The 10,520-nt window shown below is 37.2% G+C and overlaps 2 pseudogenes; both read right to left on the bottom strand.

Moving 5' to 3' along the window:
* LOC118648022 lies at positions 1-3,871 on the bottom strand (annotated as a pseudogene).
* Positions 3,872-5,117: 1,246 nt separating this feature from the next.
* LOC118648025 lies at positions 5,118-6,821 on the bottom strand (annotated as a pseudogene).
* Positions 6,822-10,520: the final 3,699 nt, after the last annotated feature.

The following is a 10,520-nucleotide window of genomic DNA, read 5'->3' as shown; positions in this document are numbered from 1 at the left end:
TGATTCATCATTTTTAATGTAATTTGTATAGTAGCATAGTATAATATTAATTAAATTAATTATACATATTAAATATTAAATATTGTTTTTTTATGCACTGTGTAACCGAGTAACAATACAGACGAGACTAGTAGAAGGTGACCTTCGTAGCACTACCCCTCTTTTACTTCTTAGCGCAAAATTAAGATTATTTGTCATTTTTTGTTCTTACGTTGTTAATTAATTTAACACGGATACTTCCGTTACATTTATTCTTGTCTATTTTCAAATGTATTTTGTTCATTCTCGAAGAACGATAGCGTTTCGATTGATCGTAAAACAGAAGGAGAAGCCCGCTTCGATTCGATGAATTATTTTATGTGAAACGATGACCAATAAGAGCTAATTCAATGAATAAAACCAAGCGTTTGTATATCATCGTCATCTCAAAGGCATGGGCAACGAATTATCAATTCGCAGATATAAGCGCGAACATTCGCTAGTACTTTTAGATATACTATAAAAGCACGCTTTTAAAAATATCCAGACGATCTATAAAATCTATCGAAGGATCTTGCAAAATTACCGCTACAAGTTTTGTCGGTATAAGGTAATCTGTCAACAGAATACGAATATTTGGCAATTAACTGCAGAAATTGGCAATTAAGCAGAATCTGCCGCTTCTAAGTCATTCAAATGATATAGCCGATTCCGCTCGATTTCTACTGGCAATCCGCTGTCAGATTGTGTAAGATTATGGCGAGACTGGCAGAGCTTAATGCGAACGCAGTCGATCTGTCGCGATAAACTTTTAGCGTTTCTAATTTGGACTTTGTATTTGGATTACTTTTTATTCGTGTCGCATATCGGTTATCAATCTGATTTCAGCGGGACTGCTCGATAAGTTGCCAATGTCTTTAAAACTCGTGAAACGTTGACCCAGTGACAATAAGACGTGTAAGATACATAGATATTTCATTAGGATAGACTAGACTTCTTTAAGAGACAAGTTTTCGTAAGAACATCGGCCCGTTATCTGGACAAAATACGTTTGCTAAAAATTTTTGCGCCAATGGCAGTTCTAAAAAAGGCTGTACATTGTTGTTACAAAACTATGTATCCCTGTTGTCATACTTGTTTCAATAAACGGATTTATGTCGCGTCGTTTCTACATGATCGGGATTCTTGCACGTGTTACTTCTGAATCAATAGCAATTTGTTGCCTCTATACGCGTGACAACGAGTTGTCGTGCGGTCAAAATAAAATATCTAGGTATCTTACATCATAGAGTAAAAGGAAAAAGAATGTCAGATACCGACAATACAAAGAGCACGATGGCGTCTGGATGTCGTGTGTTAATGGTTGATGGTGTGTAATGATGGTTACTCGCGAGAGTTTTACTGTACCGAAAACCGACTAGCTAGACTAAAAACGAGCTCGCGTTAACAACAAACACGAGGGTGTGTGTGTGTGTATGTGTGTGTGTGTGTTTATTCTTTTATTTATTAGAAATTGACGTTGTGCAAAGTATATCAATGTACGATGACGATAATGGAACAATCATGATGGTGATGCGCATTTATTTTTATTCTAGCGTAATGGAACACGCAATGACGATTACGTCGCTATAGAAATTTGACGCGATCGCCAATTTTCCGACGATTGCGATGGTTCGCATGGAGGAAGGGAGGGCAACAAGGAATAACATCGGTAATGCAATCATAATTGTTGCAATATATGCAAAATATGTTTGTAACGTACTTATATAGTCGCGGGCAGACAGTTCCGTCGTAGAATTCTTGTCAATCGAATCAGTAACCGATCACTCTCTCGAGAAGTATTTGTAATCGGCGTTGTTACTTTTCGATGGTCACCAACATCGAAAAGGCCAATTGATAGGTGCGCAGATAGCGCTTTATCGTCGAGGAGGCTGAGCAACGAGGTCGAAGAACAAATCGCACCTTTAAATAACGGCTGTCTAATAACGGCCGCCTTTGTTACGCTGATCGCGATCATCGACCGGGTCTATTCTGAGCCGTCAAACAATCAAGCGGCATATACGAAGTACGATGGACAGCAGCGAAAAGAAGGCCCTTCGCGCTGCGGAGCTGCGTAACAGTAGGACGCGTAGCATTATTATCAATATTCAAGTTGCACGGCCTTGTGAAGCCAGTAGAGTCTGTAAACGAATAAGTAAGTCCAATCAGGATTTGAGCAGTGACACATATAACGCTTTTCTATAAAAAACAAGTTGTTTGATTATCGTTTTAAGCTAAAGAAATGTACAGATATATTATATATTTATATAATATAATAAAGATGATGGTAAGGGATTGCTAAATATGAATTTGATGACATGATAAATCAATTTTAAGATGATAAATCCATAGACACTTAAAGAGTTGTCATATTAATTCCAATAAACTTCTAGGGAAGAATTTAGAAAAAGAAAAAAAGAGATCGTGTTATAATAAAACAATTGCTAAAAGATAAAGAGACGTGTCTTACTTTGTAATGTATGAACGTGCAGCTGGCAGTGTGTCCGGACTCTCTTTCAGCATAAATGTCGTATTCCCAGAATGTAATGCTCTAAATACGACGGCCAGTCGATTTGCCTAACATCGAACATGAACGTTTCCCGATCCTCCGGACTGAGTTGCTCACCCAGTCGTCGCACGTTGTCGTCCCTAAAATTCCACTGTTCGTACTGAAGTACTCCAAACACTTGGCGGCTTTGGAAAGTTTCGTCTGCACGCGAACCATTATAGGCCGCGAGCCCTGAGCCGTGCGAGAGTATCTAAGATATACGCCGGTAACATGTGCTGAAACGTCACGCACAATTTGTTTATTATGGCGGAGCTGTGACAACGACCGTCCGGATACCAGAGCGCATCATTCACCGGATGTAGCCGGCAATATTTGAACGATAGATCGACAAACTGCTTCCAAGTTATAGGATTTTGCTGACCGGTGCAACAATTGTAAATCGGGATGGTGTCGGTACGTTGCATGGCGGTCCTCCATGCCGCACAGATCATTAGGTTGATGACAATGTCGACGGGTACTAGGTCCGCCACTTTGTCCTCGTGGCACAGCATAGTTCTGTGCAAACGAGGAGGACCGCAGTTTGTTAGACAGATTATTCGCGTGAGGACAACGAATGATCGCGATACTAAAATACAAATATCAGCACTCGAGTATTTATTGTAATTCTATTGTAATATAATGCTGCTAGTTACGGATTGTCTGTTATCATCACCTGAAGAAACCTTTTCCGGCGGCAGCGATGATCCCTGTGGGGCCGTTGCAATTGTCCACCCAGCCGGCGACCGGTTCTCTATACGACGACAGTACAATCGATGGCCTGACAATCGCTACCGGCAGGGAACCCTTTTCCCCCTGGAGCATCCGCTCGGCCAATGCTTTGGTGAATGTGTACGTATTCGGTCGACTGGCGATCAGATTAGGTGTAATATCCTCGAACATCTTGTCGTCCATCCATTCTGTCAGAGCGCTCACCTGATTAGGTTCCCGACCCACGGAGTAAATCTCCTCGGCAACATCGTTCCGGTCGCAATTGCAATATGCCGTTGACACGTGGATGAATGCCTGCGATCAAATTTGCATTTTATCAAACATATACACATTTTGCGATTACGAGTTGCGAAAAGTACGGAATACGAACGCTCATCTTTTGCCTCGTGTTGATCGAACGTGCGCTCCTAAATGCGTAAATGTGTTGACAAAAAAGTTTTAAGTAAATATCCCAGTAATTGGACATACAACGATCTGAAATCGTTGAATTTTTTTAAAATTTATGACAAAGTGATCTAGTTATACAATTGAAATATGAATTGTAAAACGTTATTGTTATAAAAATATAAAAAAATTTTTAATTATTCTAAAAATAATAAAAACTTGTAAAGAACATTTAAATGAATCAATATCGGGACAATATAACGTTTGCTTAACATTTTAAATGTTTGTCTTAAATACTTGTTCTTAACTGTATTATTTACAAAATAATTATAAAAATATATTACCTTAACACATACATAATATACACGTTTCTTAAAAATTTAAGAACATCAAAATACAACCGCTAATCTAATTGTATAACAAATTCTGTAATGTTTACAATCTACTTTAATAAATTAAAATATCCAGCTTATAATAATGTTAAGATATTTGGAGATCACAATTAAATTTAATATTCAAAAAAATATATTTAAGATTGATAATAATAAGCTTTCATGTAAATGTTCAGTCACTGGGACATTTATCTTGAACTAAAAAAGAGGGGGGGAGGGGAGAAAAAAAGAAAAAGGGAAGAGACATTTCAAGATCGAATACCACGGTTTTATAGTCAGTTGCATACAGTGCATCACATAAATGTCAAACTGTTTTCTGTTTACTGACTGTCACATAAAACTAAACGAGATCGTAAAATTTGTCGGACAATCACTTGCAAGTTGCATGCGAGTCTAATTTTCATGTTTTATCTCAACATAAAATACGTGTGCATAAAAGTCAGTAAAATAATTCAATTTGTTTGTTTTAAATATCTTTTAAAATTTCCGTAGCATCACTTGTCACTTTATTCACCTTACTATGTTTTAGTCGTGACTAATCCATGTTGTCATGAAAGAAGAAATGAGATTACTACACGATTGATGAGTGATTTAATCGCGCGACAAACTCGCCGATACAATTAGAGTGCAGAGTACAAATACACTCGTACAATAAGCCGGCTCTATTTACCTTTTGGAATTTGTTGACACAAATCGAATGTATTTTCACTATTAAGCAGAAACTTGGACAGATTAGTTGTTGATTATTAAAATCGATGTCGTACACATCACGAGAGCAAATGAAACGAAGCGTTCGAAAGATTCTCGAGAGTACATTGCCTCAAGCGTGTATCTTCGCGGGATGAGGTAGAGATGTAAACCCTCCGTAGACAAAAAGCACTGTAATCTTTCGTAAAGAGCACATTCGTAAAAATAAGATCGCTACAGCTATTTTGCCTTTTACTACAGTCGAATTCGATTTACGACTGCAAATCAAACGCGGGTTGACGTGGTGATAGATCAGTAGTTCGAATAGCGCAATTAAAAAAGAACACTTTTCTCTTCTCTTACCTCCACATTGTTGCATGCGGTTGCCATAATTCAACCATCTTTTGGTCCCAACATGATTTATGGTCACCCGAGAGCTTCAGAGCTTCGTCGAATTTGACCGTGGCCGCTGAATGAAAAACGATCGATATGCGAATCGTATTAAGGTATTTTGATCGTCTGCCGAAATGCCCAACTCTGGTTCCGTAATATCGCCAGCTACGGGTATAACCTTGGAAAGTACGCTGGGAGATCTCGCCGTATTTCTCAAAAAGCTGCCAAAAATAACATAATGTTAATTTTCGGACAAATAACTATGTGATGTAGAAGGAAGATGATATTAGCCGGCCCGTTTAAAAGTTCCTGCAACCTCTCTTGCACGTTCTGTCCCTTTTTAGGTCTCATTAAAGGGAGATGTTTTTGATGTCCGGACCGATCTCAACAGCTTCTCGACGAGAACTTTACCCATGAAACCTGTTGCTCCGGTTATAAAAATTGACCTGTCTCTGTAAAAGTCCTTCACGGATGTGTACTCACTGCCAGCCATCGTGGCCATATCAACTATGTGTCGAACGCGTCCTTCAAAAACATTTTCAGAGATTAAAAAAAGATAAAAGTATCTAATGATATATAATTATTATTCACCAATTTATTTCACTAATTATTATGGAGGATATCCTACCTGAATTATTTCGTTGAATTTCTTTGAGTTACTTTCAGGTAGAAAGTACTTCACCTTCGTTCCCGTGATAAGAGTCTCCTTTTACTTCTGTTTCTATATTTTTTTTTACATGAATCAGAAATATTAATTTGGCATTAAAATTTCTTACATATACATAATCAACTTGAGTTTACAGAATTAAGAGCACTCTTCTTTTCTTAAAGTTAATTCATAATTATAAATACCATAAAATACACAGGATAGAACCCAATAAAATATTAAGGGTTACTTTCCATTTAACGCATATGCATTATTTAATTTTATATCGTTCACCAAATAAGGACAAATGATACGCATTACGCGTGGAATGGAATGCACCCTATACACAGGAAAAAAGACAAATATCAAATTAACTCTTATAAGTATACTCATATGAACGCATCATTCTTTCATATATACATAAAGATATATAATCTTTTTAGAAAAATTTGAAAATCTTGAATTTTAACAATATTATTGTCTTATTTAATACTATAATTGTTATTTCAAGAATATAATTATTTGATAATTCTATTCTGAAAAAAATATAATCTTCGATTTTGAACATAACAGTATTTCTATCCAACATTTTTCCTTTCCATTCAAGAAATTATTCTTAAATAACAAGAATATCATTTTCTTGATTAAACTATATAAAATTTAAAATAAATCTTCATTCAAGTAATTTTTTTCATTTGACGCAATATAATCTTATTTCAAAATTTTTATTTTAAAACTAAAAATATCAAAATAACAATATACTTTTTTTCTGTGCAGTATTACTAATTTGCGACGGATACGCCGCGCGCCGTTGCAAATCAACGTACGTTACCTGTGTTTATCGGTGCAGCGAATAGATCCTCCTTTTAGAAGATAGCTTCTATTTGTTTGGAAACTTCCACGGAAAACGACCGATCGTCAAGGAGGATTCTTTCAAAAGCAAGGATACGGCGTACGGCGCAATGTTCCCTTTTCACACGCGTATACGTCGTACCGTAATTCTTCCGGTGGCTTGTGATCAAGTTCAATGTCTATCGAATTCATGTCGCGTCCTCGCAGGTACGAACCCGTTGTCCCTGTGGACAAAGCAAGCGAGACCTTCTTCTGAGATTCCGAATTACGCGCATTACGTCGATCGATTAGTCACGACGTTAATGCAATCGTTGCACGTAATATGCTTTTTGCTAATAAAGTCACTGAAAAACAAGTATTTAACAGATTTTATATAATATCTACATCATTTTTCAATTAATCTTTTATATCTTTACACAGAGACTAATGAGCTTAACGGTTTTTTTTAACGTAATTCAATATGAAATTTAGTATTTTAAAAAAGCGGTATATAATCTTATTTTTTAATCTTTACGCAACGCGTTTAGCTGGAATATATTGTATACAATCTCTTTTCTTTTCGTGTTATGATAGAATATCACGAAAAATAAATACTTTACGAGATATTCTACTATATCTGCATAGTCTCTTAACGATCTCATTTTAATCTTCTGCAGAACCTGGGGAAATCAATTTTTCGACTTTGAATTATTATAGATAGATGGTAATCGAAAGGAATCGGCTTCCCTGGAGAAAAAGTTGTTGACAATAAGGATTTATCGACCAAAGAATCCCGTATTTCATCAATAAGTGTTCTATAAACGAGTAAAAATGTGTGTATCGTCTGCGGTGACGTATAGGAAGTTGTTCTAGATGTTTTATCCAAAAAAATTCCTTGAAAAACACAACATTCTTCAACGACTGGGCAGTGAAATTCAGCGGAGATTAATATCATTTACGTAAAATAATAAGATCGATCTCGAGTTATTCTGATTGTAAAATTGATTCAATAGGAATCTTAAAAAAAAAAAAAAATTCATGGTATATCACATTTCTTTTTTAAATCTTTAACGCCAACGTTTAGCATATTTTTAAGCGCAGCCCTCTTCTTTCCTTCTCGCAACAGTTTTTTTTTATCGCGTAAAACAAATATTTCATATACGAGATATTCTCTACGCTATCTGCATTGTTTTTCTCCGCGTTCGGCAGAAAAAGTAGCTTTGCAACCATTGTAAGATTCTTTAATGCGATTACGTTTGCCCTTAGTCTAGTCTGTCGGATCTAAATGTGAGGCCACATTACCGACAATGAGAAACGTCAAAACAAGACGCGCGTGTACACCCGTAGAATCTAATCTAGCATAGCAACACAATCTCACGGCACTTGCGCAACGCCGTGAAGTACGTACTCATTACTCTTTTGAGTTCATAATTTATTACTTTTTTTTTACGTCTTGTTTTTTTTTTCACATCCGCTTCGACATGCACAGTTTTAAGAATACAAATGCGTCAGAAAAATCCGAGATATCGCCATTCCTCCTGCCGGAAGTAATTCTAATTATTTCAGCGTATCACTTCACGCACTCTGCATTTACGTACATCCGCGTCACACGCGGATACACACGCGGCCGTTTCTAAAGCGGTGTAATAGAGAGAGAGCAGATAGGAGATCGATAATCGTCCGTCACGAAAGGGCGTACGAACGCGCGCGCCTTGCCAACCGATTTGCGAGCGGTGTGCGGTGTCTAACTCGTACCGTAAGGAGGTACCGGGCTTTTATGTGCGGCAAGGGTTCTGAAAAGGCTTAGGCGGGGGAGAACGCGGCGTCGCTTGAACAAAATCGGCTGATCGCCGTCGGCCTTGAAGAGCGTCGTCTCCGAGGAGCGGCACCTTGTCGTCCGCCTCGGGGACACCGCGAGAGATATTCGTTATCTCATCGCGTAATATCGACGTGACGCGATGTTATCTTACGGTGTAACGTTACAAACTGTTTGTATCCGTCGCTCGATATAGCCGCAATTTTTTTTTTCACCCCCTCCCGCGCGCGTCGTGAGAGAGAAGGGGCGCGCGAGCTAGGGCTCTCTCCGTCCGCTCACGGACTTCAGAGACTCACACGAGGACGGACGGAGGAAACGTGCGACGGCGAGGATTATTACGGTCAAAAACTGTGGGATAACGTCACCTCCCCCCTGATCCTCACGTCGCGGCTACGTGCAGATAATTGCTGGCGACTCGCTGGCGTGCGTGAGTTCGCAATGCGACTTGAATTTACGTAATGTCGGACGGATGCACCGCGGCAAAACGTTTCACGGACTCGAAAACAAAACCACCGGTGCAGCAAAAAAAAAAAACGTTTCATCGGCGGCGCTTTAATAATTCGACGTGCAGGTCAAGTGACCTTCGAGAAATACACCAGCAAATTGACGAATTAAATCAATCGTTTACGAGAATAACCGATCCGGCTACCGGGTCTCTCTCTCTCTCTTCTCGTACAGTGGGGAGAAGATGCTTGAAAAAATTTATTTGCGGGGCATAAATTTAATTCGCCGAATAAACATTTTTATTTAAATATGACAACTCAATTTATTACTAGTAATAATTTTTATCTTTCCTCAGAGATAAAACTCCACAAGCGAATTTCGACTTTAAATTGCGAGGTAGATGGTAATTGAAAAGAATTGACTCCTCTAAAATAAGTTGTTATAATAGTGAAGATTATCGGCTAAAGGACAATGTGTTACGTCAGTCGTGACACGTGATGTTTGTGCAGCAATAACGAAAGTCAAACGTGAACAAGTGATCCAGGGTTATGTCTGACAAATTTATTATTTTTTTTTGTCAAAGCAGTCGATCATGTCTTTGCCATTCTTAGCTTTTATTTCAATACGATTGAATAAAAGGTTACTTGCATATTACTAAGTATAAAACTTCAAAACTTGCATTTGATGGGAGAATAATCTACTGAATAAATTGTAAGTTCTTTATGCGAGCAACCGCCAGATATTATTTATACGTAACGAATATTGTATTTCTATAATTATGTATACTGTCTTAAAGCTTACTTCCGAAATAAATACTGATTTCTTTTCAAAAAGTAACTTTTCCCCCTCTATTCCTTCATCCTATTTTTATAAAGTAATATATCACCAATTCAATAATCAAATAATTTATACTTTTTAAACAGGCAATATATATAATTTTTCTCGTAAATACTAATTTTAGACCGTTTCACGCTACAACAATCTTTTTTTATTTACACGTATAAAAAAGTTATGATTTTTTACTGCAACAATGAATTGCCGATTCTGTCTCGAATTTAGTCACATAAAAAACATGAAAATCGGTTTTCGAGTCCTATTTTCGTACTTTTGAATGCGTAGATGTAACAGAATTATTTTAGATGTTTTTAAGCCCCAAAAATCTTTTGAGAAATGCAACTGTCCTTCAGCGGTTCCATTAAATCTGACCAAGCAATAAAATTTAGTAGTATCTGTGAAGAGTTTAATAAGAAAAGTAATAAAAATATATTTCACAGAAATGTATATTCCGCGTCATCGCTATCAAATTTTTTTTATAACTAAATGTCACCGAAAGGGTCATATTCTTCTAAATATTTCGACTTTTTCCGTCATTGTAGAAAGTCGGCAAGAGGCTACTTTTCTCGCTTGCAATTTTCACCTTTCTATGTCCTATTCCTATATATTTCAATATACAAATTGACGTACAAAAAAATTAAACGTTTCTAAACCGAAAAGTGCACGAGCTTGGTAATAAATTTTATTAAGCAAACAAATAACGTAAATTCATGTTTTTCTTTTCCTAGCAACTGTTCGCGAAAACAAAAAACGGATATCTCGGAAACCGGTGGTGCAACTGACACCCTTTTCATATAC

The sequence above is a fragment of the Monomorium pharaonis genome, unplaced genomic scaffold, assembly GCF_013373865.1.
Source record: "Monomorium pharaonis isolate MP-MQ-018 unplaced genomic scaffold, ASM1337386v2 scaffold_130, whole genome shotgun sequence".
NCBI classification, from domain to species: domain Eukaryota; kingdom Metazoa; phylum Arthropoda; class Insecta; order Hymenoptera; family Formicidae; genus Monomorium; species Monomorium pharaonis.
Note: the sequence above shows the minus strand (reverse complement) of the source record. Positions and strands in the feature narration are given on the sequence as shown.